Below are 8,823 nucleotides of genomic sequence, written 5' to 3' on the forward strand. Positions count from 1 at the left end.
GGGTGCGCCATTTGGGATGAAGGACCCATGCACGTGAAAAAACTCCATGTTGGGATGCACCATCTTACATGGAGGACCTAAACAGGATTCTGAAAAAGTAACATGGGTCCTCCATCTTGGAAGTCGGACATATACTGCACGTTTAGTCTTGTCAAACACAGTATAAAAGCCATGCCTGAACAATTCTAAACGCGTAAGCTATCTACATGGCTCTCCTAATTGATCTGGTATACATTATTAATCCAATATCATCTGAAAAAATGTATTCTTGCAATACTATTTCTGATCCAATATCAGTCAAACTAATGGAAAACTTCGGTTTCAACGACATCCAAACTCAGATACGTCATGTTACCGAATTTGAGAGAGAAATCGTTGCTCTGCGCTATCAAAAACTATACATCAATTCAAATGGCATGTTGTTGTATGAAGAAATCCAAATTTGTAATGATGAAGATGTACGTGGAATGTTTTACAATTATTTAAATTTCATTAACTTAGGCCCATTAGAGTTGTATGTTAGTTTTCGTAAAATAGTAGATGAAATTGTATCATTATGTGAAAAACCTAACTAGAACAGTGTCATACCCCAAAATTTACCCTCCCCTTTTGCTTATCATCTAACTTATAACTTGGTTCATCTACCCTCATCCATGTCTCATTCATATTCATCATTCATTCACGATTAACATCTGCTAACAGGTATCATAGGTTTAGGGTTTGTGGTTGGTAAAATCAGGAGTTTAGCTTGAAGATTATGATATTGCTCATCATGTGGGTTGAAACCCCAATTGTTTGATTCTTTGGGACTTTAATTCATAAGGCCTACACCTTGACATTCATTTGGGTTGAAACCCTAATTCCTGCCTTTCTTCCTATATGATCTTGTGTTTGACCTTCTGTGTATCTGACTTGACTTTTAAACCCCGATGGTGGGCCATTGGATAGAGGTCTTGCTTATGGAGCTTTTTGTTTGGGTTGAAACCCTAATCATTGACCTCGAGGTTGGTAAAATGTATGGCTTGCCTTAAGGAGGGTTGGAAACCCTAATTGTGGTTCATGACATTGGTGCAGTGTTTATGTTGATTACTTCTTGATTTAAGACCTTTGCTTGATTACTTGGACTTGAATTTTGGCTATTAAACCTTAGTACATGGTTTTTTATTGGTTCCAAGCATGCTTGCATTCATATTCCATTGCGTATTTTCAGTTGCTTTATCCATTGATTCCAGTCATCTCCGTTTGACCCAAGTCACCTCATCCATTAATTCCATTGATCAAAAGTTCATTAATTCATTTTGATCAAATAATGGCATGGTCACTAGGTTTGACTATCATTCATTTTAAACATGCATTTTTAATCAAAGAAGTCCATTTCATCATCTTTTTGCATCAGTTGACTTCTGATCAACTGTTGACTTTTTGGTTAACCCGTTAACCAAAGTCAACTTACCATACTTGATCATCCCGTTGGCATGAATGCCCATGATTATCTCATCATTTTTCTTTAGCAAATTGATTTTATAAAACATTGTTTTTGATTCCAAATTAATTTTGACATTCCTTTTTTATTATTAGAATTTCTTTTTTGGACCATGTTGAACCAAATCCAATTGGGCCCATTCTACATATCCAACAATTATCCATTTTTCAAATCCAATATTTAAAACCATTATCCATTATCCATTATCCATTCACAATGCATAAAAATCCATTCATATCCAAATGTACATACATAAACTAATAATATTTTACATCCAGTTAAAATGGAATGAAAAAAACAATTTGAAGAAGAGCCTAAAGCTACCAGCCAGCTATGACGTACAAGCCTGCTGCAACAAATGCGGCACAAGCTCTAAACGACAGCCACACCATTGCAAACGCGTACAAGAGCCATTCCATAAACCAACCGTAAACGCAAACCATCCAGCAGCAGCACAACACCGAAACGCAACCGAAATGACTCAAAACGGCAACACCAATTTGCAGCTGCAGCCATGACCCTTCCATAACTAAACCAACATAATTCATAGCTAACATAACGAACCATCTCACTATCTAAACAATGTCTAACATAAACCTGCAACAGTTACAAACAATGGAAGTTGAACAAATCATGAAAGCAATACAAGTACATAACAATTCACATCATGAAAGTTTACATTTCAACCTATCCATGTAACTATCAGAAGCAGCAGAATTTGTTTTTAAGAATTTTAACATTTCATCATCACATTTTTTGCAATATTCGACTAACTTAGTCCAAATGCCAATTAACCGATTAACTGGTGCAAGTATACAACTAACAGAAAGTGGATTTTCCACGGTACATAACAATCGTTAATAGAGTTGCACTCACTAACATTTTTTTCTCAATTCAATTAATTAGCTATTCCTCTTAGTAACTGAACATAGGAATTGCTAACTGATAACATAATAACTAATCTGAACTGAATTTTCTTCCAATTAACCTCACTTGATTAATCACTAATAGATTGGCTCACACTAAAACTAACAAACCCAAAATGACTTCAATTAACATTCTCAATTAAGACTAACATATATCATTCCAATTAATATTCAGTTTCAAAAAAAACAATAACCTTCAATTGGTGAGCATTAATAACCGAGTAACATTGCTAACGCATACAAATATAACCGTCCTTTTTTCTAACCAGAGGCATAGCACCAAAAAGGATTTCATTAACAGTCCATTTGAATTTACATTTCAATTCGAGTTTCAATTTGAATTTTAACCAACTCAAAATATTCTAACAGAATCCAACTATCAATACAGCTCAGCTAACAACTTCTAACAGAATTACTAACGACTCCTAACCGAAAATCCACAACAGAAGAAGTAGAGGAGATTTGGAAATCTATAAAGGCATACCTTCACAGTTCAGAAGGCTGTCGGTTTTTTTCCATCTTCTCGTCACCTTCTATCTTCACTCTGATTTCATCTTTTCACCACCTTCAACCAAGCCCATTCCATTATTCATCACCTTCAATCGAGCTTCTCCCTGCAACCTTCACCCTCACCGAACTCCAATCCCTCTCTTCACCCTCACCAACTCTTGGCAGAACCCTGCTTACAAATAGAAACTCAGAACCACCCTGAAGATTCGACTCAACAGAACCTCGCTAGCAAGAAAGGGAAAACGGAATTGCAAGAAGAGCGGTGGATTGAAGCATGACAGAAAGAGGTAGAAGAAGAAAAATAAGGCGAAGAAAGAGGGAAGACACCAAGAGCATACCTGAGACGAACTTCCATTAACGTTGTCGTTGCGCCAGTCGTCTTTGCCGGCGAATTCATTGGTTGTTTCTTTCTGGACCTTGATTCCGTCCTCAATCCATGGTGTCCCTTGCTTCAGTGAATCTTCTCGAATCCAACAATCGAACCGCGCCTTCCACGATTACAAGTCAAGATACGTAAGCGCCACGATTCAAAGTACCAGAGAACGACGAGGAAGATTGGAGTAGAAGAAGAATAGGAGAGCAGATAAGCGGTTGTTTTGTACTGAATCAATATCCAAACGCCGTCCGCCGCGTGCTTCACCGTCGACGATGAAGGTATGTGAAACTCCTCCGATTTGACTCGCGTTGATTAGCATTGTGTAAATATGGATCCAGTGGATGATTCTCCCAAACTTGTAGCCTCAATTACCTTCGTATGAGGACCGGATTTGGGAATATTCAATCTAGGACCCGTGAGAACTTTTGCTTCGGTTTGCGTTTTCAAATAGAGATTAGGTTGGATCAACAGTGGATTTGGATTAAGGGAATCGCAGTGAGTTTGGCCGTGTGGAGGTCGTGTTTGTAGGAGTTCCGCTGCCGTCGGTGATGAGCTCCGGCACGGCAGAACGGGGAAGGATTAAGTACGAAATATATTATGTAATAATATATATTTAATATTATTTTTTAATTAATATATAATATTTTTAAAAAATAGTATGTAATAATGTATTTAATTTATTAATTTTTAAAAAAATTAATATTATATTAAATATTATTTTTCAATTAATATTTAATATTTATTAAAAATATTCTAAAGCAATGTATTTAATTTAGTAAAAAAAATATTATATTAAATATTATTTTTTTAATTAATATTTAATATTAAAAATTAATTTTAATCATTTAAATTTTTTTCAAAAATTAAAAAAAAAAAAAAAAGGTGGACTCCATCCTAGATGGCGGACCCCAACTGGGCTTCTGGGGTGTCCGCCATCTAAGTTGGAGGGTGCTAAAATAAAAATAAAAAAGGGCATTAGAGGACAAAAATAGTGGCAATTGGAGAAAAAAAAAATCAGGGGGTGGCATTTAGGGAAATACATTTCAGGATGGTGGCAGTTTGGTCAAATACTTGAAATTTAGAGAGAAAACAATAGGCATGGGACTTTCCTTTAAGTTCTTCTCTTTTTTTCTTTTGGTTAAGCTTGGTTTCTTTGTGACATTCTTGTATTTCATGTTCCAAAAATGTATGAAGCTTCAAGTTTAATGTAAAACCTTGTAACTTTCATTGATTTTTTTGTAATGATTTGAATTGACTTGATTGAATGCAAAAGAAAGTTAGTGTATGAATGACACGGGTTGAATATAAATAGCTTATTTGAATATGAAATGTTTGTTTAGGATATGAATGAAAGTTATTAGAGTGCAAATGAAATGAATTATAAAGGTAATGAATTATGAATGAAAATTAATCATGAATGTGATGAATGAAAGTTGATTATGAATGTGATTGGAAATGAATGAATGAATTTGCATTAAAGTGAATGAATTATGGATTTGAATGAGAAAATTTAGTTGAATCTAACTTCCTTGTAACATGAATTTGAAAGATAGAACCAACAATTGAAAAAAAGATGTACTACATGCTTAGGCTTTGATGGCAAGGACTTCAAAATGGAACAAGATAATTGCAATTTGGAAGGCACATGTGAATTATAATTCTATCATGAGGCAAAAAATGTGATTGCAAAAAAGACTTAAAAACCTCTTTAAATGAAATGCAATCCTTTCTTTGCTCATGAGTGAAGATGAGTGTTACATTTGAATTCAAAAGAGGTTACCCATAAATCCAAACCAATCCAAAATATATGAACATACCTCAATAGAAAAACCACATGAACACCTAATGAGTTTCAAATGATTCTATATGTGGATGCATGATTCAATTATGCAAATGTCCAGATGAAAAGTCATCAAACTACTAACTTTTTATGTTATCGACTTTTAACAGCTAATGAGACATCATGACCAAATACAATGGTCATAAGAGAATGATGCAAATGAGATGCATATATAAAAATGAAATGATGCATATGAAAGCATCTTCGGGAGGGAAACATTTGGGGTATGACAATTGTGTATCCAAATCAATGAAATTCTTCATGGAACTTATACAATCATTTATTTTTATTCCGAGAGGTATTATAAGGTGTATTTAAGGAAAAATACATCAGTTTTTCAAATAACCTCAAAATTCTTAGAAACTTTTTCGGCATAAAATGTCATATCTTTGCCAAAAGTTATTGAGCAATTAAGGTTATTATATTTGAATTATAAATTGAAATAAAAGATCAATTTTCTATTGGAATTGATTCAAAAACGTTTCATACATTCAAAATCTCTTTCAAGTTTTTTTTCATCACCAAGTGTGTGGTGAAAATTATTTACAGTAGAAAGTGTTGTGCTTTCTAAAAAGTGTTGTAAACAAAACGTTGTGTGCTTTTTGGTTTATGTGAGAATCATCATGCGTTTGATGATTTTGAAAAAGGTCATTTGAATTGGGTCGATTTAAATTCCACCATAGGTTTGGTGTTTATGTTAGAAGATTGTAAAAGATGCCTTGGTCTGAGACTTGTACAAAGATCTAACATAGTGTAAAATCACTCAAGGTGTTAATGGACTAGATGTACCCTTAGTTGATAAGAGGAACTAGGATAATTCTTTGCGTTCATTTATTTTCCAGCACTTCAATTTTCTACACTTTATCTTGATAAGAACTTATCATTTTGATAATCAAAGAAATTAAGAACATAAGCGCAAAATTGAGAAAAAATCAAACAACGTTAATTCACATTCATCTTAACTTGCACTCTCATACTTACAATTGGAATCATAGAATGTTAAGTAACTTTCTCCTAAGATTCGAGTAGTTATGTCTTCCGCAAAACCATTCTTAGCAGATGATGACAGCACCAACAAACCGAGTGATGGATTAATCCCTTTTTTTAGGAAATAGATTTCTTATTAAAGGATAGAGATGTTGAAGATGTTTCCCTGGTGGTAGTGCAACCTCAATACTTGCCATATTTCATGCTCAATGTTCATCCAAAGAACATAATATACGATTTGTGCCTTAATGGATTTTGTCATCCATGTCATGACCATAATGCTGCAGCAACATCATGCTACTGAAAGGTGGTTGAGGTTTCTTAAAAAATTAGGATTCCATAGTGAAACTCTAATTTATTCTCTGAACATATACAAAATCCTCGATCGTGACCAAGAATGGTAGTTTGAGTTGCTAAGAGACTCTAAGACACTAGTGAGGTCAGAGTTGTCACTTAGTTGCATGAAGTAGGGGTCGAGCATATTAACTTGATAGTTACAAGTTGGATTTGGTGGATTGACGGTGGTAGGGTAGTTGATGGACAATTATAGCAAGTGTACTAGTATCTTCGAAGTAATAAATAAAATTTGTCTCCACGGGGATTATGAATTTTAAAAAGGTAACTACGTGTGAATTAAAGTAAATAACAATGGAGGGGTTTCAATGTTTATTTGGCTCACAAATAAAATGAGAAAATACTTGGAATAAAATATAATGACTAAAGGCGATTAGATCATATTTCGACTCCCCTACTCATACTTGTTGATGAACTCTGCATTAATAAAATTCATAATATGTTACAGTATCACGGCAAATTAACACGACCACTGCATAAATTCCTTGGTGTACAACTCACAAATCTATATAATAATTCCCTAATTCCTTAGACCAATTCAGAGTTAAATTAGGCGTTCTAAGTCTGTTAATTCAAAATCTATAACTTCTAATCATCTATCCTTAGTTAATTACAAAGTTGACTACTTGCCCTAGATTTGATCAGTAAACTAAAAGTCATAAATCCCTACTAATCTGATATTGATTCATGAATTAGCCAATACATAATAAGTAATGAACACAAGGATAAATAAATAATATCAAGAACATAAAATAATCCAATTAACATCAAACAACCATATGATCCAACAAGTACAAGCATATTTATCAAAGACCTAATTTAAGAAATCTAGCTACTCGTAGTGAATATAACAAATACCATAAGTTTAGATGGAGAGAACATGAAAATGAAAGAAGATAAATATCTTCAATGGCTTCCAAAACCCTCAAAATTGTCACTTTGGTATCCCAAGTCGTCACTTTCTCTATCAAAATCCAGACCCCTAAAAAGTACACAAAATGCCCTATTTATAGCAATTTTTGCATGTCAAAGTGGCGCAGCATCACACCCTAATGGCTTTATCGTGCCTCGATGAGACTTGCATCGCTCCACGATGGTTTGCATCGCGCACATGTGAATTCCAAGGGCCAAATCTACCTTTTCTTATCTTTTTCTCCAAAATATTTCTATGTCTCATATTTTCCACTCTCAGTAATTTTTGCTCCAATCTTCACACTTTGGCATGACTTTTTCTCATTATTTCAATAATTTCATCCAAATTTGCTAATAAAAATAATGTAATGACGATTATCATCGCAACCCCAAACTTACTATGTTGCTTGTCCTCAAGTAACCTGTCTTCAAATGAACATTTCATCAAAATTATAATACTTACCCTTACTAATGAACGTGACCTTTCTTATTTTGCTCATCAACACTTCTGTTCTCTGCTTTTATCCAAGTAACTCGGAAAAGTTATTTCGAACATACAAGTACTCAACTTGTCTCTCATCTCACATATATGCATTTAATTTGAAAGGGTAATCACATAATCAACGTACAAAAGTATTTAACAATGAGTTTGTAAAGTTTCTAATCGAATCAATCAAAGTCATATCTAAAAACACACTCTTGAGATCTTTTAGGTTGTAATGTGTCTTGTGTTAGGGTAGGATAATTTAGAATAGTATGCTTAAACCTTTGGAGTTCGGTACTAGTTTTCCTTTTAATACCATAATCCTTCCATATCACTCTTTTCTTATTCGCTTGGTACTAGAGAATTCAATAAGTTGGTCTTTTTTCTATCTTTTTTTTAAGAAGCTATTTTTAACTTCTTATTTTTCTTTTTCTTTATTTTTGAACAATTTTCTTTAGTACCCCAACCCCAAAATTAAAATGTTGCTAACTTCCAAGAGAAATCCCAAACTTTTTCTTTTGCATCAAACAATTGTCATACCCCAAATTTATCCTACCTCTTATACAACTTTCATGACCCTAATGCATAGGCATACATTCCCCATCTCATCACCTCATTTGCATTTTCATTCATAACAAGAAAGCATGCTACATGTACTCAAGGCATGGTATTCATATCTTAGGACCACCAAGATCTCTTGATCATATTGGGATATGCCTAATCCACCACAAACCCTAATTTTCATCTTCAAGCACTCTTTGATCTTGATTAGAAGAATTATTTATTCATCTAGTCATCTATGGGCCTCAACGCTAATTCTTTGATCCTCCGTGACTTGTCTAAGTCATCATTTGACGGTGTGTTTTATGCTTTAACCTTATGAATCTACATCATGATACCTCATGCACACCTAAACCCTAGTTTATCTGGCTTTGGTTCTCAACTGACCTT

General features: G+C 34.0%; 1 long non-coding RNA gene across 1 annotated transcript; it reads right to left on the reverse strand.

Annotated features, from left to right (window-relative positions):
* Positions 1 to 1,679: 1,679 nt before the first annotated feature.
* On the reverse strand, positions 1,680 to 3,899 carry LOC127120221 (uncharacterized). Its single transcript, XR_007803153.1, has 3 exons — positions 3,258 to 3,899; positions 2,894 to 3,088; positions 1,680 to 2,080 (listed from the first exon to the last, which is right to left on the reverse strand). It is a non-coding gene; the product is annotated as an uncharacterized LOC127120221 (long non-coding RNA).
* Positions 3,900 to 8,823: the final 4,924 nt, after the last annotated feature.

Source organism: Lathyrus oleraceus, chromosome 2, assembly GCF_024323335.1.
Source record: "Lathyrus oleraceus cultivar Zhongwan6 chromosome 2, CAAS_Psat_ZW6_1.0, whole genome shotgun sequence".
Lineage (NCBI taxonomy): Eukaryota > Viridiplantae > Streptophyta > Magnoliopsida > Fabales > Fabaceae > Lathyrus > Lathyrus oleraceus.